This window comes from Somniosus microcephalus, chromosome 1 (genome assembly GCF_052327205.1).
Source record: "Somniosus microcephalus isolate GS21.2 chromosome 1, FLI_Smic_1.0, whole genome shotgun sequence".
NCBI classification, from domain to species: domain Eukaryota; kingdom Metazoa; phylum Chordata; class Chondrichthyes; order Squaliformes; family Somniosidae; genus Somniosus; species Somniosus microcephalus.
Window position 1 is genome coordinate 5,562,768 of NC_140987.1, and position 22,405 is coordinate 5,585,172.

Sequence of the window (22,405 nt, forward strand, 5' to 3'; positions counted from 1 at the left end):
TTTCCGGGAAGTTTATTGCGTCGTCTTCCGTGAAGACAGACACAAAGTATTTGTTTAATTTCTCTGCCATTTCCTTATTCCCCATTATAATTCTTGAACTCTCTCCCTCAAAAAGCTGTTGAGGTTGGGGGTCAATTGAAAATTTCAAAACTGAGATTGATGGATTTTTGTTAGGCAAGGGTATTAAGGATTACGGAACCAAGGCGGGTACATGGAGTTACGATACAGATCAGCCAGAACAGTTTGAATGGCGAAACAAGCTCAACACCCCATGCCACGAGCTAGAGAGTATAGAAATAGGAGGAGAGAGCAGATGAATGCATGGCTGGAGAGATGGTGCAGGAGGGAGGGCTTCAGATTCCTGGGACATTGGGCCCGGTTCTGGGGGAGGTGCGACCTGTACAGGCCGGACGGGTTGCACCTCAACAGAGCTGGGACCAATGTCCGTGCAGAGGGGTTTGCTAGTGCTGTTGGGGAGGGTTTAAACTAGCTTGGCAGGGGGATAGGCATCAGGATGTAGCATTAGAAAGGAGAAAAAAAGTGCACAAAGGATTGGGAGAGACAGATAGCACTAGACTAACAAATAGTAAGTTATTAGGTGGGGTCAGACTAAGAGAGAATGCAAGAAGGTCTAAGATAGGTTTACAGTGCATGTGTGTGAACGCACGAAGTGTGGTAAACAAGGTTGGTGAGCTGCAGGTGTAAATAGACACATGGGAATATGATGTTGTGGCGATAACGGAGACCTGGCTCAAAAAAGGGCAGGATTGGGTACTAAATATTCCTGGATATAAGGTGTTCAGGAGAGATAGGGAAGGAAAGAAAGGAGGTGGAGTGGCAGTATTGGTTAAGGAGAATATTACAGTGCTGGACAGAAAGGATGTCCTGGAGGGGTCAAGGACAGAATCGATTTGGTTAGAGTTGAGAAACAATAGAGGTGCCATTACACTACTAGGTTGTGGTAAACCACTGTTATACCTGTCTGTATGTGTATGTGTATTCCACTAGGTACAGGTCTGGACATGCCTCGGCTGACTCCTCCCACTATTCCAGGTATATAAGTGACTACCTCCCAGTCCCTTAGTATTCTGGACGGGTCGACCACTCGAGACTAGACCTTCATTCTTTAGTTAATAAAAGCCTGGTTGTTACTCGCTTAACCTCAGTCTTTTGAGTAATTGATGGCGCATCAATTTTATTAACTAAATTTTTTATAATGGAAAAGATCCTCACACCAGCATGCCTGGACCTGAACAGTCGGGAAGTGGACGCTTCCACCAAGTTTGCTCACTGGCTCATGTGCTTCGAGGCATTCCTGACTGCCTCCACTGCGGTCGTAACGGATGCGAACAAACTGTCCTGATCTCCAAGGTGAACCACCGAGTGTACTCAGTCATCCGGGACGCGACCTCGTACACAGCCGCCCTCCAGCTCCTCAAGACCCAGTACACGCGCCCTGTGAACAAAGTTTACGCCAGGCACCTCCTGGGGAGTCGCAAGCAACAACCTGGGGAATCAACTGAGGAATACCTCCAAGCACTGTCCGTGCTTGGCCGGGCCTGTGGGTGTAAGGCGGTAACGCCCACTAAGTACACGGAGGAACTGATCCGGGATGCCTTCGTAGCGGGCCACAGGTCCAACTACACCCGACAGCGACTGCTGGAGCAGAGTGACCTCACCCTCGACAAAGCCTCCGAAATCGCACTAACGCTGGACGCAGCCTACCGGGGCATGGATGCCTACTCCTCTGCACCGTGGACGCCGCGGGGAACGACAACCTGGGACACGGTAGGACAGCCCCATAGCACCGTGCCACCCCAGCCACAGCCCAACAACGGCCCAACCGCCATCAATTACTCAAAAGACTGAGGTTAAGCGAGTAACAACCAGGTTTTTATTAACTAAAGAATGAAGGTCTAGTCTCGAGTGGTCGACCCGTCCAGAATACTAAGGGACTGGGAGGTAGTCATTTATATACCCGGAATAGTGGGAGGAGTCAGCCGAGGCATGTCCAGACCTGTACCTAGTGGAATACACATACACATACAGACAGGTGTAACAGTGGTTTACCACATTCACCCCTTGTTTAAAAATGAGTCCGGCGGGGTGAAGTGTATTTAAAAGTTCGTGTATTGGAGTCTCTCCGGAGGTCTTGTCTGCCGCTGTGATCGACGTGGCAACGGCAGGGGTGGTGGAGCTTCCGGCGTCGCGTCCCGTGTAGGCTGGGGCACTGGAGTGTAGTCCTCGTGGGTGACGGTCCAAGGCGAGCCGGCTGCTGGGGTTGGATTTCGGGTCGTGGGGGGGTGTGGTAATGGGTAGTGGGTTACACCGGTCCCCGAGGGTGTCGTGGGGGGGGGGGGGTGGTAATGGGTAGTGGGTTACAGCAGTCCCCGAGGGTGCGAGGTCTCGTATGGAGACTGTGTCCTCCCGCCCGTCCGGGTACGCAATGTAAGCGTACTGGGGGTTGGCGTGGAGGAGGTCGACCCTCTCGACCAGGGGGTCCGTTTTATTGGTCCTCACGTGTCTTCTCAGTAGTACCGGCCCTGGGGACGTCAGCCATGGCGGTAACGCTGTCCCCGATGTGGACTTCCTTGGGAAGACAAACATTTTCTCGTGAGGGGTGGCATTGGTGGCAGTGCAGAGCAGTGACCGAATCGAGTGGAGCGCATCGGGGAGCACCTCCTGCCAGCGGGAGGTCGGAAGGCCCCTAGACTTTAAGGCTAGTAGGGCGGCCTTCCAAACTGTTGCATTCTCTCTTTCCACCTGTCCGTTCCCCCGGGGGTTGTAACTGGTGGTCCTGCTTGTGGCTATACCCCTAGCGAGCAGGTACTGGCGGAGTTCGTCGCTCATAAACGATGAGCCCCGGTCGCTATGGATATAGCTGGGGAAACCGAACAGGGTGAAGAGGCTGTTCAGACATTTAATGACCGTGGCACTGGTCATGTCCGGGCAGGGGATAGCGAACGGGCAACGGGAGTACTCGTCAATGATGTTGAGGAAGTACACATTGCGGTCAGAGGAGGGGAGAGGCCCTTTAAAATCGACGCTCAGGCGTTCGAAAGGGCGAGTGGCTTTTATCAGGTGGGCTCTGTCTGGTCTATAAAAGTGCGGTTTGCACTCAGCGCAGACTTGGCAGTTCTTGGTCATGGTCCTGACCTCCTCAATGGAGTAAGGCAGGTTGCGGGCCTTGATGAAGTGGAAGAACCTGGTGACCCCCGGGTGGCAGAGGTCATTGTGGAGGGCCCTCAGCCTATCGATCTGCGCGCTGGCGCAGGTGCCACGCGATAGGGCATCTGGGGGTCCATTGAGCTTCCCAGGCCGGTACAAGATCTCGTAATTGTAGGTGGAAAGTTCGATTCTCCACCTCAAGATCTTGTCATTTTTGATTTTGCCCCTCTGCTTGTTGTTGAACATAAAAGCAACTGAACGCTGGTCAGTGAGCAGGGTAAATCGTTTTCCGGCCAGGTAGTGCCTCCAATGACGCACAGCCTCCACAATAGCCTGGGCCTCCTTCTCGACCGCGGAGTGTCTAGTCTCCGGGCCCTGGAGGGTTCGTGAGAAGAATGCCACAGGTCTCCCCGCCTGATTAAGGGTGGCGGCCAGAGCGAAGTCGGATGCATCGCTTTCCACCTGGAAGGGGATGGATTCGTCCACTGCGTGCATGGTGGCTTTGGCAATGTCCTCCTTGATACGGTGGAAGGCCGAGCGGGCCTCTGCCATCAGGGGAAAAGAGGTGGATTTGATCAGCGGACGGGCTTTGTCTGCATAGTAGGGGACCCACTGGGCGTAGCAGGAAAAAAACCCTAGGCACCTCTTCAGAGCTTTTAGGCAGTGGGGCAGTGGGAGTTCCATAAGGGGACGCATCCGGGTCGGGACCGATGACCCCGTGTTCCACAACACAGCCAAGGATGGCGAGGCGGTCTGTGCGGAATATGCACTTCTCCTTGTTATATGTCAGGTTCAGGAGTTGGGCGGTGCGGAGGAATTTCTCGAGGTTTGCGTTATGGTCCTGCAAGTCATGGCCGCAGATGGTCACATTGTCTAGGTAAGGGAAAGTGGCCTGCAGCGCGTTTTGATCGACCATCCGGTCCATCTCCCTTTGGAAGACGGAGACCCCATTGGTAACGCCAAAGGGAACCCGAAGGAAGTGATAGAGGCGGCCGTTTGCCTCAAAAGCAGTATACTGGCGGTCTTCGGGGCGGATGGGGAGCTGGTGGTACGCTGATTTCAGGTCAGTGGTCGAAAAGACGCGGTACTGCACGATCTGGTTGACCATGTCAGCTATGCGGGGGAGTGGGTAGGTGTCCAGCAGGGTGTAGCGGTTTATTGTTTGGCTGTAGTCGATGACCAGGCGTTGTTTCTCGCCGGTCTTAACGACCACAACCTGGGCTCGCCAGGGGCTGGAGCTGCCCTCAATAATCCCCTCCTTCAGGAGCCGCTCCACTTCGGTTTTGATGAAAACCCTATCCCCGGCACTGTATCGCCTGCTCTTTGTGGCGATGGGCTTACAGTCGGGGGTGAGGTTAGCAAACAGTGGGGGGGGTGGGACTCTGAGTGTGGAGAGGTTGCATCTGGTGCGCGGCGGGCAATTTGGAGGCTGCTGGCTGCGGACTGTGAGTGGGGGGAGGGGGCCACCGTACGCCATCGTAACGCTTTTGAGGTGGCACTGGAAATCCAACCCCAGTAGAATGGCAGCGCAAAGTTGGGGCAGGACCAGGAGTTTAAAATTATTGAACACAGTCCCGTCTACTACTAGTGTCACCACGCAGTAGCCGCCAATGTCCGCTGACTGGGACTCGGCGGCCATAGAAATCCGCTGGTGCGCAGGCAGGACTGGGAGAGAGCAACGCCGCACCGTGTCGGGGTGGATGAAGCTCTCTGTGCTCCCGGAGTCAAAAAGGCAGTTTATTGCATGGCCGTTTACCTTAACGTCCATTTTGGACCGAGCTAGTTGGTGCGGTCTCGTTTGGTCCAGCGTAACAGAGGCCAGCATAGGGGTCGGTGTGTCGCTGCAGGTATCAGATGGGGGGGGGGGGCTGGCGGCCTGCTGCGTCCCGGCTGGTGTCCAAGATGGCGGCGTCCATGATTCCCATGTGGCTGGAGTCATCCAAGATGGCTGCTGCTGCGGTGGTTCGCACATGGCTGGGGAGGCCCAAGATGGCGGCCCGCACGGCCCACACGCGGCGCTGTTGGGGGCCCAAGATGGCGGCTCGCACGGCCCACACGCGGCGCTGCTGGCGTTCGGGGTGGCTTTGGCCTTGCAGACGCTAGCGTAGTGTCCCTTTTTCCCGCAGCCCGAGCAGGTTGCATTCTTCGCCGGGCAGCGCGCTCTGGGGTGTTTGGCCTGGCCACAGAAGTAGCATTTCTGGCCTTGGGATACTGCTGTCTGGCTTTGGGACTCGAATATTACAGTGCTGGACAGAAAGGATGTCCTGGAACGGTCAAGGACAGAATCGATTTGGTTAGAGTTGAGAAACAATAGAGGTGCCATTACACTACTAGGTGTATTCTATAGACCACCAACTAGTGGGAAAGATATGGAGGAGCAAATTTGCAGGGAAATTACAGAGAGGTGCAAGAACTAATGAGTAGTGATAATGGGGGACTTCAATTATCCTAAAATAGACTGGGATAGTAATAGTGTAAAGGGCAGAGAGGGAGAAGAATTTCTGAAGTGTGTTCAGGAGAACTTTCTTGGTCAGTACATTTCCGGCCCAACGAGGAAGGAGGCATTGCTGGATCTGGTTCTGGGGAATGAGGTGGGTCAAGTGGAGCAAGTGTCAGTAGGGGAACATTTAGGGAACAGTGATCACAGTATCATAAGGTTTAGATTAGCTATGGAAAAGGAGAGGAGCAATCTAGAGTAAAAATACTTAATTGGAGGAAGGCAAATTTCAGTGGGTTGAGAATGGAGCTGGCCCAGGTAAATTGGAATCAAAGATTGGCAGGCAAAACTGTAATGAACAATGGGCTGCCTTTAAAGAGGACCAGTAGCAGGCCCAGGAGGAGATCCTCCAAGCTGCCCGCTCTCCCCAGCACACCGGGTGGCAAAAGATCAGGAGCCTGGGACTGGAACAGAGTCGAGGGGCTGAATGGCCTCCTCCTGCTACTATGAGTAAGTTGGGGGACTTCCTGGTCGGTCTGATCCTAAGCTTGTCGAATGTCGCCATCCTTAGGCCCAGATGTATGAGCTGGAAAGGAGGGGGTGGGGCAACTGCTTGCCCCTCTTCCAAGGGCTTGTGCGTGATCGAGTGATACTGCGGATCACGGGGTGGCCACCAGCTCGCTTCAAAGCAACTCAGCCAGATCGCCCCTCAATCTTGTTTGAGGGAATAAAAGTTTTTAAAAAACAGGAGGAGAGCTGAAGGGGTAGAGACAGTGGGGAAACTGATAGGATTCCAGCCCAGAGTTTCAACAAAATCAGTGAGCGGATGATTCCGGCTTGGTACTGCTCCCCGATACGCTGCATTCCACTCAACAGTTGCGTGCAATAGACAGAAACATAACCCGTTTATCAGCTCCCTGACACGCAACCTGACACTGAACAGGAAGGAGTTCAGGAACTGCCTCCAAGCTACTCCTTCGACATTCTCACAGGGCACATTCTCATCAATAGCCGGCTTGACAGAGGGATAGTAAGTACATAAGATGTACCTTATCATGCCAATAAAGCGATTTGTATTGTATTGTATTGTATTGAATGGGGCACAGTGCAGGCAGATTTAGACTCATTCTGCCCTGTGAATGTAGAGGGAGCTTTACTCTGGATGGAACCGTGCTGTACCTGCTCTGGGAGTGTTTGATGGGACAGTGTAGAGGGAGCTTTACTCTGTATCTAACCCATGCTGTACCTGCCCTGGGAGTGTTTGATGGGACAGTGTAGAGGGAGCTTTACTCTGTATCTAACCCGTGCTGTACCTGCCCTGGGAGTGTTTGATGGGACAGTGTAGAGGGAGCTTTACTCTGTATCTAATCCCGTGCTATACCTGCCCTGGGAGTGTTTGATGGGACAGTGTAGAGGGAGCTTTACTCTAACCCGTGCTGTACCTGTCCTGGGAGTGTTTGATGGGACAGTGTAGAGGGAGCTTTACTCTGTATCTAACCCGTGCTGTACCTGTCCTGGGAGTGTTTGATGGGACAGTGTAGAGGGAGCTTTACTCTGTATCTAACCCGTGCTGTACCTGCCCTGGGAGTGTTTGATGGGACAGTGTAGAGGGAGCTTTACTCTGTATCTAATCCCGTGCTATACCTGCCCTGGGAGTGTTTGATGGGACAGTGCAGAGGGAGCTTTACTCTGTATCTAACCCATGCTGTACCTGCCCTGGGAGTGTTTGATGGGACAGTGTAGAGGGAGCTTTACTCTAACCCGTGCTGTACCTGTCCTGGGAGTGTTTGATGGGACAGTGTAGAGGGAGCTTTACTCTGTATCTAACACGTGCTGTACCTGCCCTGGGAGTGTTTGATGGGACAGTGTAGAGGGAGCTTTACTCTGTATCTAACCCCGTGCTGTACCTGCCCTGGGAGTGTTTGATAGGACAGTGTACAGGGAGCTTTACTCTGTATCTAACCCGTGCTGTACCTGCCCTGGGAGTGTTTGATGGGACAGTGTAGAGGGAGCTTTACTCTGTATCTAACCCGTGCTGTACCTGCCCTGGGAGTGTTTGATGGGACAGTGTAGAGGGAGCTTTACTCTGTATCTAATCCGTGCTGTACCTGCCCTGGGAGTGTTTGATGGGACTGTGTAGAGGGAGCTTTACTCTGTATCTAACCCGTGCTGTACCTGCCCTGAGAGTGTTTGATGGGACAGTGTAGAGGGAGCTTTACTCTGTATCTAACACGTGCTGTACCTGCCCTGGGAGTGTTTGATGGGACAGTGTAGAGGGAGCTTTACTCTGTATCTAACCCGTGCTGTACCTGTCCTGGGAGTGCTTGATGGGACAGTGTAGAGGGAGCTTTACTCTGTATCTAACCCGTGCTGTACCTGCCCTGGGAGTGTTTGATGGGACAGTGTAGAGGGAGCTTTACTCTGTATCTAACCCGTGCTGTACCTGCCCTGGGAGTGTTTGATGGGACAGTGTAGAGGGAGCTTTACTCTGTATCTAACACGTGCTGTACCTGCCCTGGGAGTGTTTGATGGGACAGTGTAGAGGGAGCTTTACTCTGTATCTAACACGTGCTGTACCTGGCCTGGGAGTGTTTGATGGGACAGTGTCGAGGGAGCTTTACTCTGTATCTAACCCGTGCTGTACCTGCCCTGGGAGTGTTTGATGGGACAGTGTTTTTTTTAATCGTTTATGGGATGTGGGCGTCGCTGGCAAGGCCAGCATTTATTGCCCATCACTAATTGCCCTTGAGAAGGTGGTGGTGAGCCGCCTTCTTGAACCGCTGCAGTGCGGTGAAGGTACTCCCATAATGCTGTTAGGGAGGGAGTTCCAGGATAAACGGCTCTTTTTCCGAGTGGCAGGCAGTGACTAGTGGGGTACTGCAGGGATTGGTCCTAGGACCCCAGCTATTCACAATATATATTAATGATCTGGACAAGGGAATTAGATGTAATATCTCCAAGTTTGCAGACGACACAAAGCTGGGTGGGCGTGTGTGCTGTGAGGAGGATGCCGAGAAACTCCAGTATGATTTGGACAGGTTGGGTGATTGGGCAGAAGCATGGCAGATGCAATATAACGTGGATAAATGCGAGGTTATCCACTTTGGTGTCAAAAACAGGAAGGCAGATTATTATCTGAACGGCAATAGATTGGGAGAAGGGGAAGTGCAACGAGACCTGGGTGTTCTTGTGCACCAGTCGCTGAAGGTAAGCATGCAGGTGCAGCAGGCGGTTAAGAAGGGAAATGGTATGTTGGCCTTCGTAGCGAGAGGGTTTGAGTACAGGAACAAGGATGTCTTGCTGCAGTTGTACAGGGCCTTGGTGAGGCCACATCTTGAGTATTGTGTGCAGTTTTGGTCGCCTTATCTGAGGAAGGATGTTCTTGCCATGGAAGGAGTGCAGCGAAGATTCACCAGGCTGATACCTGGGATGGCAGGAATGACGTACGAGGAGAGATTGGGTCGATTGGGCTTGTACTCGCTGGAGTTTAGAAGCATGAGAGGGGATCTCATTGAAACTTATAAAATTCTAATAGCACTAGACAGACTAGATGCTGGAAGGATGTTCCCGATGGTTGGGGAGTCCAGAACCAGGGGTCACAGTCTAAGGATAAGGGGTAAACCATTTAGGACAGAGATGAGGAGGAATTTCTTCACCCAGAGAGTGGTGAACCTGTGGAATTCTCTGCCAAAGAAGGCAGTAGAGGCCAGTACATTAAATATATTCAAGAAGGAGTTGGATATATTTCTTAAGGCTAAAGGGATCAAGGGATATGGAAAGAAGGCAGGAACAGGGTACTGAATTTGAATGATCAGCCATGATCTCATTGAATGGCGGAGCAGGTTCGAGGGGCCGAATGGCCTACTCCTGCTCCTATCTTCTATGTTTTTACCCAGCGATGTTGAAGGATCGGCGATATACTTCTAAGTCAGGGTGGTGTGTAACTTGGAGGGGAACTTGGAGATGGTGGTGTTCCCATGCACCTGCTTCCTTTGTCCTTGCACTGTGTAGAGGGAGCTTTACTCTGTATCTAACCCATGCTGTACCTGCCCTGGGAGTGTTTGATGGGACAGTGTTGAGGGAGCTTTACTCTGTATCTAACCCGTGCTGTACCTGCTCTGGAAGTGTTTGATGGGACAGTGTAGAGGGAGCTTTACTCTGTATCTAACATAAGAACATAAGAAATAGGAGCAGGAGAGGGCCATACGGCTCCTCGGGCCTGCTCCGCCATTAAATAGGATCATGGCTGATCTGAATCTAGACTCACGTCCACTTCCCTGCCCTCTCCCCGTAACCCCTAATTCCCTTATCTGCTAGGAAAATGTCTATCTCCATTTTAAATTTATTTAATGTTGCAGCTTCCACAGCTCTCTGGGGTAGCAAATTCCATAGATTTACTACCCTCTGAGTGAAGAAGTTTCTCCTCATCTCAGTTTTGAAAGGGCAGCCCCTTATTCTAAGATTATGCCCCCTAGTTCTAGTCTCACCCATCAGTGGAAACATCCTCACCGCATCCACCCGATCAAGCCCCCTCACAATCTTATATGTTTCGATAAGATCGCCTCTCATTCTTCTGAACTCCAATGAGTAGAGGCCCAACCTACTTAACCTTTCCTCATACGTCAACCCCCTCATCTCTGGAATCAACCGAGTGAACCTTCTCTGAACCGCCTCGAGAGCAAGTATATCTTTTTTTAAATATGGAAACCAAAACGGCACGCAGTATTGTCATTGTTAGTGCACAAGTGCAGTACAACGAAATGTAGGCTTGCGGCTCCCGAGAGTGTACATTTAGATTAAGACATTTAAACATTCAACATACATTTGGCTTGTAATACATTAACATAAACATAACCATAATAAAGTGCATTGGCAGATGTGCAGGCTTTAGAGTTTATTTGTGGAGTTCAGTAGGATGACAGCCCTGGGAAAGAAGCTGTTCCTAAATCTGGTCGTACGGGTGCGAATGCATCTGTAGCGTCTCCCAGATGGCAGGAGGGCGAACAGACTGTGGCTGGGGTGGGTAGGGTCTTTGATGATGGTCCGTGACCTCTGTAAACAGCGTTTCTGGTATATGTGCTCTATGGTCAGTAGCCGGGTGCCGGTAATGCGTTGGGCAGTTTTGACTACCCGCTGCAGGGCTTTCCGGTCATAGTAGCTACAGCTGCCATACCATACTGTGATACAGTTCATCAGGATGCTCTCTATTGTGCAGCGGTAAAAGTTAGAGAGGATCAGGGGTGACAGGTTACATCCCTTCAGCCTCCTTAGGAAATATAGGCGCTGTTGGGCCTTCTTCACCAGAGAGGAGGTATTGAGGGACCAGGAGAGGTCTTCCGTGATGTGGACTCCGAGGAACTTAAAGCTGTCCACCCTTTCCACCACAGCCCCATTGATGTGGATGGGCCAGGTGTGGCCTCACCAATACCCTGTATAACTGCAGCAAGACTTCCCTGTTTTTATACTCCATCCCCCTTGCAATAAAAGCCAAGATTCCATTGGCCTTCCTGATCACCTGCTGCACCTGCATACTAACTTTTTGTGTTCCATGCACCAGGACCCCCAGATCCCTTTGTACTGTAGCACTTTGCAGTTTCTCTCCATTTAGATAATAACTTGCTCTTTGATTTTTTCTGCCAAAGTGCATAACCTCACACTTTCCAACATTATATTGCATCTGCTAAATCTCTGCCCACTCACTTAGCCTGTCTATGTCCTTTTGCAGGTTTTTTATGTCCTCCTCACTCCCTGCTTTCCCTCCCATCTTTGTATCGTCGGCAAACTTGGATATGTTGCACTCGGTCCCTTCCTCCAAATCGTTAATATAGATTGTAAAGAGTTGGGGTCCCAGCACTGACCCCTGCGGAACACCACTAGTTACTGATTGCCAGCCCGAGAACGAACCATTTATCCCAACTCTTTGTTTTCTGTTAGATAGCCAATCTTCCACCCATGCCAGTATATTACCCCCAATCCCGTGATTTTTTATCTTGATCAGTAATCTTTTGTGTGGAACCTTGTCAAATGCCTTTTGGAAGTCCAAATACACTACATCCACTGGTTCCCCTTTATCCACCCTGTATGTTACATCCTCAAAGAATTCGAGCAAATTTGTCAAACATGACTTCCCCTTCGTAAAACCATGCTGACTCTGTCCTATTAAATTATGTTTATCCAAATGCTCTGTTACTGTTTCCTTAATAATGGTTCCAACATTTTGCCAACCACAGATGTTAGGCTAACTGGTCTATAGTTTCCAGCTTTTTGTCTACTTCCCTTCTTAAATAAGGGTGTTACATTAGCAGTTTTTCAATCTGCCGGGACCTTTCCTGAGTCCAGGGAGTTCTGGAAAATGATCACCAATGCATCCACAATCCCTACCGCCACTTCTCTCAAGACCCTAGGATGTAGACCATCAGGTCCAGGGGATTTATCCGCCTTAAGTCCCATTATTTTACTAAGTACCATCTCCTTAGTGATTTTAATCGTGTTTAGTTCCTCCCCCCCCATTGCCCCCTGTTTGCCCAGTGTTGGGATATTTTTAGTGTCCTCTACTGTAAAGACTGATACAAAATATTTGTTCAGCATCTTTGCCATCTCCATGTTCCCCACCACTAGTTTCCCGGTCCCATCCTCTAAGGGACCAACATTCACTTTAGCCACCCTTTTTCTTTTTATATAGCTGTAGAAACTCTTGCTATCTGTTTTTATATTTTTTGCTAGTTTACTTTGATAATCTATCTTCCCTTTCTTAATTAATCTTTTAGTTATTGTTTGCTGGCTTTTAAATGCTTCCCAATCTTCTATCCTCCCACTAGATTTGGCTAATTTATATGCCCTTGTTTTCAGTCGAATACTATCCTTTATTACTTTACTAAGCCACGGATGGCTGTCTTTTCTTTTCCTCCCCTTTTTCCTCAGTGGAATATATTTATCTTGAAAGATGTGAAATATCTCCTTGAATGTAGACCACTGCTCTTGTACCGTCTTACACTTACCTGCGCTGTACCTGCTCTGGGAGTGTTTGATGGGACAGTGTAGAGGGAAGATTACTCTTTATTTAGCCCCTGCTGTACCTGTCGTGGGAGTGTTTGATGGGACACTGCAGAGGGAGCTTTACTCTGTATTTAACCCATGCTGTACCTGCTTTGGGAGTGTTTGATGGGACAGTGTAGAGGGAGCTTTACTCTGTATCTAACCCCGTGCTGTACCTGCCCTGGGAGTGTTTGATGGGACAGTGCAGCGGGAGCTTTACTCTGTATCTAACCCGTTTTGTACACAACCTTGTTACCTTAGTGACAATTCTCATCTTTGTTTTGAAATCCATCCAGCCCTACAACCCTCCAAGATCTCTGCGCTCCTCCAATCATGACCTCTTGAGCATCCCTGATTTTAATCGCTCCACCATTGGTGGCCGTGCCTTCAGCTGCCTGGACCCATAGCTCTGTAATTCCCTCCCTAAACCTCTCCGCCTCTCTCTCTCTTTAAGACGCTCCTTAAAATCTACCTCTTTGACCAAGCTTTTGGTCACCTGTCCTAATATCTCCAAATGTGGCTCGCTGTCAAATTGTGTTTGATAATCACTCCTGTGAAAGGGCTTGGGATGTTTTACTACATTGGAGGCTCTATCTAAATGCCTGTTTGAAGTGTGGTTGGGAGGAGCCTGTGGAAACTGAGAGGAGGGTCAGGAGTCACAACAGAAGAGGCTGGAAAAACTCAGCAGGCCAGGCAACATTCGTGGAGAGAGAAACAGTCAACGTTTGGACCTGCTGAGTTTTTCCAGTCTCTTCTGTTGTTATTTCGGATTTCCAGCACCCGCAGTATTTTGCTATGGTAGGAGGGTGAGGAGATTGGGATTGGAACAGGGGCAGAGGATTGCTGTGCAGACGGGGTAAATCCAGGGTCTGCTCAGTTCCCAACAGCTGTTTCACGCGGCCTGAGGTTTTTTGGGTGCTGCACAGTCCTTGCTGCCAATCGCCCGAGGCTCTGATTCCGAGCTGGCAGCACATTCACCCAACCTTGTTTGTGTGTGAATCTGAAAAAATGCGAGAGCGATAATAATCGCGGCTGTTTCCCAAAGCGGGGAGTGCTCGGTGGGACAGGGGCTGTGGGAGGTCGCTGGGCAGAGTCCAATCCCCCGTGTGGAGCCAAGAGCCGGTTGGTTTGCAATGAGTGTTGTCCGTTACGGGACTGCATATACTCTCTCTCTCTCTCTCTCTCTCTCAGTTTTGGTGTGTCTGCTTTCCTCGGGGTTTCCCCCCCTCGCTGAATTCCACCCCTTTCCATCGCTGCAGGACTGGTCTGATTCAGCGATCAGTCAAGAAAGTTAATTCTCCCAAAAACTTTCTCGTGTTTCTTTCGGTTGAGTTTAGCGAAGTTGCAGAAATGTCGGATCAGAAATCCCAGGGGATTGGGATTTTGTGTAAAGGAGGCGAGTGCAATGTTTTAGAGCCAGTGTGATTGTACGGGCCAATCTTATTGGAAGTGTTAGTATCAGGGACAATCGCAGTGTTATAGCGGGTGTTAGGGATTGGGGTTGATCTTCAAGGACCAATGGGTAACTGGTGGTGTCTCCTCCAGCTTTTGAGAGAATGCACAGGAACAGGAGGAGGCCATTCAGCCCCTCGAGCCTGTTCCGCCATTCAATGAGCTCATGGCTGATCTCTGACTTCATATACCCGCCTTTGGCCCGTATCCCTTAATACCTTTGGTCAACAAAAAACTATTGATCTCAGACTTAAAATTAACAATTGATCTGGCATCAGTTGCCATTTGCAGAAGAGAGATCCAAACCTCTACCACCCTTTGTGTGTAGAAGTGTTTCCGAATTTCACTCCTGAAAGGTCTGGCTCTAATTGAAGAGCTTCCCCTGAGGAGAGGCTGTGTTGCATTGGGGGTATGGTCAGGGATTGGCTACAGTTGGGTACGTGTTACCATTGTGGTCAGGGATTGGCTACAGTTGGGTACGTGTTACCATTGTGGTCAGGAATTGGTTAGGATTGGGTAAGTGTTATCATTATGGTTAGGGATTGGTTAGGATTGGGTAACTTACCATTGTGGTTAGGGATTGGTTAGGGTTGGGTACATGTTACTATTGTGGTTAGGATTGGGTAAGTGTTATCATTGTGGTTAGGGATTGGTTTGGGTTCGGTGTTATTGTGGTTAGGGTTTGGTTAGGGTTTGGTGTTATTGTGGTTAGGGATTGGTTAGGATAGCAAAATACTGCAGATGTTGGAAATCCAAAATAACAACAGAAAATGCTGGAAAAGCTCAGCAGGTCAGGCAACATCCGTGGAGAGAAATTTGGGTTGACGTTTCGGGTCGAACCCTTGTGGTTAGGGATTGGTTAGGGTTGGGTAAGTGTTATCATTGTGGTTAGGGATTGGTTAGGGTTGGGTAAGTGTTATCATTGTGGTTAGGGATTGGTTAGGGTTGGGTAAGTGTTATCATTGTGGTTAGGGATTGGTTAGGGTTGGGTAAGTGTTATCATTGTGGTTAGGGATTGGTTAGGGTTGGGGAAGTGTTATCATTGTGGTTAGGGATTGGTTAGGGTTGGGTAAGTGTTATCATTGTGGTTAGGGATTGGTTAGGGTTGGGTAAGTGTTATCATTGTGGTTAGGGATTGGTTAGGGTTGGCTAAGTGTTATCATTGTGGTTAGGGATTGGTTAGGGTTGGGTAAGTGTTATCATTGTGGTTAGGGATTGGTTAGGGTTGGGTAAGTGTTATCATTGTGGTTAGGGATTGGTTAGGGTTGGGTAAGTGTTATCATTGTGGTTAGGGATTGGTTAGGGTTGGGTAAGTGTTATCATTGTGGTTAGGGATTGGTTAGGGTTGGGTAAGTGTTATCATTGTGGTTAGGTTTGAACTTGTCTCACTTGTGTTAGTTTGCCTGGAGTGGGGCTGGGTTAATGTTTGTGTAACAGTTAGTGCTCTTAAGGCTTGCTTCCTATTTTTATGCAAACGCTTTTTGTTGTGATGTGTTGGGGCTATTTTGATTTGTCTTTGACGTGACTGTGTGAATGCGGCTTCAGTTCTCACTCGGGTTAATGTTGATTGGTTTGCAGCTGATGTGATGCCTCATCACGTAAATTCTGTGCTTCCCCATTTTCATCCTGTGAGTGAGGAAGCTAATGTTTTCTCAGCCCTTCCTTTGCTTGACTTTATTTAACCCACACTATTTTCTAATTATGTTCATCACCACCTTGGCGACCAATATTCAGCCCTCCTTCTCCCTAACCATTGCTGAGATATTACTACATTTCTTTATTACCTTATATCTGACTATTTGAGTGCTCTCATTGCAGGCCTCTCTGCTTCTACAGAACACTCTGGCCTCATCCTTTGCCGCACAGGACCCCTACACATCCATTAACCCCATCCTTTACCGCACAAGACCCCTACACATCCATTAACCCCATCCTTTACCGCACAAGACCCCTACACATCCATTAACCCCATCCTTTACCACACAAGACCCCTACACATCCGTTAACCCCATCCTTGCCAAGTCCACTGGTTTCCGGCATCCCAATAGACCATGGTGGTGGACCATTAAACAACTAATGGGAGGAGGAGGCTCCATGAATATCCCTATCCTCAATGACGGTGGAGCCCAGCACGTGAGGTTCACCAGACTGGTTCCTGGGATGGCAGGACTGTCGTATGAGGAGAGATTGGGTCGATTAGGCCTGTATTCACTAGAGTTTAGAAGAATGAGAGGGGAATCTCATTGAAATGTATAAAATTCTGACGGCTAGACAGACTGGATGCAGGGAGGATGTTTCCCCTGGCTGGGGGTTCTAGAACGAGGGGTCACAGTCTCAGGATATGGGGTAGGACATTTAGGACTGAGATGAGGAGAAATTTCTTCACTCAGAGGGTGGTGGACCTGTGGAATTCTCTACCACAAAAGGCTGTGGAGGCCAAGTCACTGAATATATTTAAGAAGGAGATAGATAGATTTCTAGACACAAAAGGCATCAAGGGGTATGGGGAGAGAGCAGGAATATGGTATTGAGATACAGGATCAGCCATGATCATATTGAATGTTGGAGGGCTTGAAGGGCCGAATGGCCTACTCCTGCTCCTATTTTTCTATGTTCTATATTTCTAAAAGACAAGGCTGAAGCGTTTGCAACCATCTTCAGCCAGAAGTGCCAAGTGGATGATCCATATCAGCCTTCTCCTGAGGTCCCCACCAGCACGGAAGCTAGTCTTCAGCCAATTCGATTCACACCACGTGATATCAAGAAACGGCTGAGCGCACTGGATACAGCAAAGGCAATGGGCCCCGACAACATCCCGGCTATCGTGCTGAAGACTTGTGCTCCAGAATTAGCCGCGCCTCTAGCCAAGCTGTTCCAGTACAGCTACAACACTGGCATCTCTCCGACAATGTGGAAAACTGCCCAGGTATGTCCTGTCCACAAAAAGCAGGACAAATCCAACCTGGCCAATTACCGCCCCGTCAGTCTACTCTCAATCATCAGCAAAGTGATGGAAGATGTCATCGACAGTGCTATCAAGCAGCACATACTCACCAAAAACCTGCTCACTGATGCCCAGTTTGGGTTCCGCCAAGACCACTCGGCTCCCGACCTCATTACAGCCTTGGTCCAAACATGGACAAAGGAGCTGAATTCCAGAGGTGAGGTGAGAGTGACTGCCCTTGACATCAAGGCAGCATTTGACCAAGTGTGGCATCAAGGAGCCCTAGTAAAACTGAAGTCAATGGGAATCAGGGGGAAAGCGCTCCACTGGCTGGAGTCATACCTAGCACAAAGGAAGATGGTTGTGGTGGTTGAAGGTCAATCATCACAGCCCCAGGACATCGCTGCAGGAGTTCCTCAGGGCAGTGTCCTAGGCCCAACCATCTTCAGCTGCTTCATCAATGACCTTCCCTCCAACATAAGGACAGAAATGGGGATGTTCGCTGATGACTGCACAGTGTTCTACGCCAATCACAACTCCTCAGATAATGAACCAGTCCGTGCCCGCATGCAACAAGACCTGGACGACATTCAGGCTTGGGCTGATACGTGGCAGGTAACATACGCGCCACAGAAGTGCCAGGCAATGACTATTGCCAACAAGCGAGAGTCTAACCAGCTCCCCTTGACATTCAATGGCATTACCATCACCGAATCCCCCACCATCAACATCCTGGGGGTCACTATTGACCAGAAACCTAACTGTGGCAACAAGAGCAGGTCAGAGGCTAGGTATTCTGTGGCGAGTGTCTCACCTCCTGACTCCCAAAGCCTTTCCACCATCTACAAGGCACAAGTTAGGAGTGTGATGGACTACTCTCCACTTGTCTGGATGAGTGCAGCTCCAACAACACTCAAGACGCTCGACACCATCCAGGACAAAGCAGCCCGCTTGATTGGCACCCCATCCACCACCTTAAACATTCACTCCCTCCACCACCGGCGTACCGTGGCTGCAGTGTGTACCATCTACAAGATGCACTGCAGCAACTCGCCAAGGCTTCTTCGGCGGCACCTCCCAAACCCGCGACCTCTTCCACCTAGAAGGACAAGGGCAGCAGGCGCATGGGAACACCACCACCTCCAAGTTCCCCTCCAAGTCACACACCATCTCGACTTGGAAATATATCGCTGTTCCTTTCAAAATCCTGGAACTTCCTCCCTAACAGCACTGTGGGAGCACCTTCACCACACGGACTGCAGCGGTTCAAGAAGGTGGCTCACCACCACCTCCTCGAGGGCAATTAGGGATGGGCAATAAATGCTGGCTTTGCCAGCGATGCCCACATCCCATAAACGAATAAAAAAAAAGATATTGTCCAGGGAATGCCTCAGGGCTGCAACCCTGGCACTTATGCTGTGATTGTGTCAGCCGCTGAACTCTACCGCTGACACCAATGAAGTTGGTGAGGTCAGGAGACGGGGGCCAGGAGAGCCAGGCCTCTGGAGGTTTGGGATGAACCTGCAGTGCCCCTCCAATATGAAAAGTATATAAATTCTGGCTGAAGCTTGGCAGGACAGGGGGCTCCGTGTTTCCCCCGCCTCCCCGCCCTGGTCTGTCCTCCCACCTCAGGTCCTCTACCCCCCCCACCACCTACCTCAGGTCCCCCCCCCACCTACCTCATGTCCTCTCCCACCCTCCTCCTACCTCAGGCCCTCCCCCCCCCCCCCTCCTACCTCAGGCCCTCCTCCTACCTCAGCCCCCCCCTGCCCCCCCTCCTCCTACCTCAGGCCCTCTACCCCCTCCTCCTACCTCAGGCCCTCCCCCCCCCCCTCCTCCTACCTCAGCCCCCCCCTCCTCCTACCTCAGCCCCCCCCCTCCTCCTCCCTCAGCCCCCCCCCTCCTCCTACCTCAGGCCCTCCCCCCCCCCCTCCTCCTACCTCAGGCCCTCCCCCCCCTCCTCCTACCTCAGGCCCTCCCCCACCCTCCTCCTACCTCAGGCCCTCCCCCCACCCTCCTCCTACCTCAGGCCCTCCCCCCCCTCCTCCTACCCCAGCCCCTCCCCCCTCCTCCTACCTCAGCCTCCCCTACCTCAGGTCCTCCCCTCTTTCCCCCCCAACCTCAGGTCCTCTTCCCCCCCCCCCTCAGGTCCTCTCCCCCCCCCTCAGGTCCTCTTTCCCCCCCCCCCCCCTCAGGTCCTCTCCCCCCCTCCCTCAGGTCCTCTCCCCCCCCACCCCCTCAGGTCCTCTTCCCCCCCCCCGCCCCCTCAGGTCCTCTCCCGCCCCCCCCCCTCCCCCTCAGGTCCTCTTCCCCCCCCCCCCTCAGGTCCTCTCCCCCCCCTCCCTCAGGTCCTCTTCCCCCCCCTTCCCTCAGGTCCTCTCTCTCCCCCCACACCCCCTCAGGTCCTCTCCCCCCTCCCCCCCTCAGGCCTCAGGTCCTCTCCCCCCCCCCCCCTCAGGTCCTCTCCCCCCCGCTCAGGTCCTCTCCCCCGCCCCCCCCTCATGTCTTCTCCCCCCCCCCCCCCTCAGGTCCTCTCCCCTCTCCCCCCCCCCCCCCCCCGCTCAGGTCCTCTCCCCTCTCTTCCCCCCCCCCCCCCTCAGGTCCTCTTTCCCCCCCCCCTCAGGTCCTCTCCCCCCCCCCGCCCTCAGGTCCTCTTTCCCCCCCCCCTCAGGTCCTCTCCCCCCCCCCCCCCCATGTCCTCTCTCCCTCCCCCTCTCCCCCCCCCCCTCAGGTCCTCTCCCACCCCCCTCAGGTCCTCTCCCACCCCCCTCAGGCCCTCTCCCCCCCCCCCTCAGGTCCTCTCCCCCTCCCCCCCACCCTCAGGTCCTCTCCCCCTCTCCCCCCCCCCTCAGGTCCTCTCCCCCTCTTTCCCCCCCCCTCAGGTCCTCTTCTCCCCACCCCCCCACCCTCAGGTCCTCTCTCCCCCCCCCCCTCAGGTCCTCTCCCCCTCTCTCCCCCCCCCCCTCAGGTCCTCTCCCCCCCCCCCTCAGGTCCTCTCCCCCTCTCCCCCCCCCCCCCTCAGGTCCGCTTTCCCCCCCCCCCCTCAGGTCCTCTTCCCCCCCCCCCCCCCTCAGGTCATCTTCCCCCCCCCCCCCTCAGGTCCTCTCCCCACCCACCTCAGGTCCTCTCCCACCCCCCTCAGGTCCTCTCTCCCCCACCCCCCTCAGGTCCTCTCCGCCCCCACCCTCAGGTCCTCTCCCCCTCTCCCCCCCCCCCCCCTCAGGTCCGCTTTCCCCCCCCCCCCCTCAGGTCCTCTTCCCCCCCCCCCCTCAGGTCCTCTCCCACCCCCCTCAGGTCCTCTCCCAACCCCCTCAGGTCCTCTCCCCGCCCCCCACCCCCCTCAGGTCCTCTCCCCTCCCCCCCCCCCTCAGGTCCTCTCCCCTCCCCCCCTCAGGTCCTCTTCCTCCCCCCCCCCTCAGGTCCTCTCCCCCCCCCCCCCCTCAGGTCCTCTCTTCCCCCCCCCCCCTCAGGTCCTCTCTGTCCCCCACCCTCAGGTCCTCTCCCCCCCCCTTCATGTCCTCTCTCCCCCCCCCCTCAGGTCCTCTCCCCCCCCCCCCACCCTCAGGTCCTCTCCCCCCCCCCTCAGGTCCTCTCCCCCCCCCCTCAGGTCCGCTTTCCCCCCCCCCCTCAGGTCCGCTTTCCCCCCCCCCTTCAGGTCCTCTTCCCCCCCCCCCCTCAGGTCCTCTCCCACCCCCCTCATGTCCTCTCCCCCCCCCCCCTCAGGTCCTCTTCCCCCCCCCCCCACCCTCAGGTCCTCTCCCCCCCCCCCCCACCCTCAGGTCCTCTCCCCCCCCCCCCCACCCTCAGGTCCTCTCTCCCCCCCCCCCCCTCAGGTCCTCCCCCCCCCCCCTCAGGTCCTCTCTCCCTCCCCCTCTTCCCCCCCCCCTCAGGTCCTATCCCCCCCCCCCCCATCAGGTCCTCTCCCCCCCCCCCCTCAGGTCCTCTCCCCCCCCCCCCCCCTCAGGTCCTCTCCCCCCCCCCCCTCAGGTCCTCTCCCCCCCCACCCCCCCTCAGGTCCTCTCCCACCCCCCTCAGGTCCTCTCCCACCCCCCTCAGGCCCTCTTTCCCCCCCCCCTCAGGTCCTCTCCCCCCCCCCCCCTCAGGTCCTCTCCCACCCCCCCCTCAGGTCCTCTCCCACCCCCCTCAGGCCCTCTTTCCCCCCCCCCCTCAGGTCCTCTCCCCCCCCCTTCAGGTCCTCTCTCCCCCCCCTTCAGGTCCTCCCCCCCCCCCCCTCAGGTCCCCTCTCCCCCCCCCCCTCAGGTCCTCTCTCCCCCCCCCCCTCAGGTCCTCTCCCCCCCCCTCAGGTCCTCTCCCACCCCCCTCAGGTCCTCTCCCACCCCCCTCAGACCCTCTTTCCCCCCCCCTCAGGTCCTCTCTCCCCCCCCTTCAGGTCCTCTCTCCCCCCCCTTCAGGTCCTCTCTCTCACAATTCACAATTCACAATTCAAATCGCTTTATTGGCATGATAAGTTACATCTTATGTTGCCAAAGCATCAAAATACATTTATGGTTTAGCACATAAACGCAGTTCTATTCATACAGTGTATAAACAGGTATATCCTTGAGTGTATAAATATACATTCGCATTGTTTATATATATTCTTTTCTTAGTTTACTGGTTGTCCCTCTGTTCATGGCAAGCTGTAACATAGTGTGCCACCAGTGTTATACAGCTTCTCTCCTCTCCCAGTAGGAATGGGAGTTTTTGGTTGTCATTCAGATTTCTGAAATCAGGGCATATTTGTGAGAATTTTTGGTAGAAATTCTCCCTGATGCTCTCTCCCCCCCTTCAGGTCCTCCCCCCCCCCACCCTCAGGTCCTCCCCCCCCCCCACCCTCAGGTCCTCTCCCACCCCCCCTCAGGTCCTCTCCCCCTCTCCCCCCGCTCAGGTCCTCTCTCCCCCCCCCCCTCAGGTCCTCTCCCCCTCTTACCCCCCCCCTCAGGTCCGCTTTCCCCCCCCCCTCAGGTCCGCTTTCCCCCCCCCCCTCAGGTCCTCTTCCCTCCCCCCGCATCAGGTCCTCTTCCCCCCCCCCCCGTCAGGTCCTCTCCCACCCCCCTCAGGTCCTCTCCCAACCCCCTCACGTCCTCTCCGCCCCCCACCCTCAGGTCCTCTCCCCCCCCCCCTCAGGTCCTCTCCCCCCCCCTCAGGTCTTCTCCCCCCCCCTCAGGTCCTCTCCCCCCACCCCCCCCACACACAGAAAGGTGAGGGTGCTGGTTGTGACAAGGGGCCATTTTAAAAGTGGAGAAATTGTGGTCCTCACCTTCATGGTTCCAGGCCCCAAACCCAACCTGGACACCCAGGTGGGCCCCACATCCATCGGGTGCCAGGGAGATGTACTTGCTAGGACCAGGAGGAGTACCTCTGACAAC

The 22,405-nt window shown here is 53.3% G+C and overlaps 1 protein-coding gene across 4 annotated transcripts in view; it reads left to right on the forward strand.

The window, feature by feature from the left end:
• Positions 1-6,558: 6,558 nt before the first annotated feature.
• LOC147123903 (UDP-glycosyltransferase 3A2-like) overlaps positions 6,559-22,405 on the forward strand; it is a 115,946-nt gene continuing 100,099 nt past the window's right edge. The window contains exon 1 of one of the 4 annotated variants that reach the window (XM_085963991.1): positions 6,559-6,635. The gene's annotated coding sequence lies outside the window, so the exon portion shown is untranslated. The other 3 variants (XM_085963741.1, XM_085963819.1, XM_085963906.1) reach the window with 3 other exon arrangements.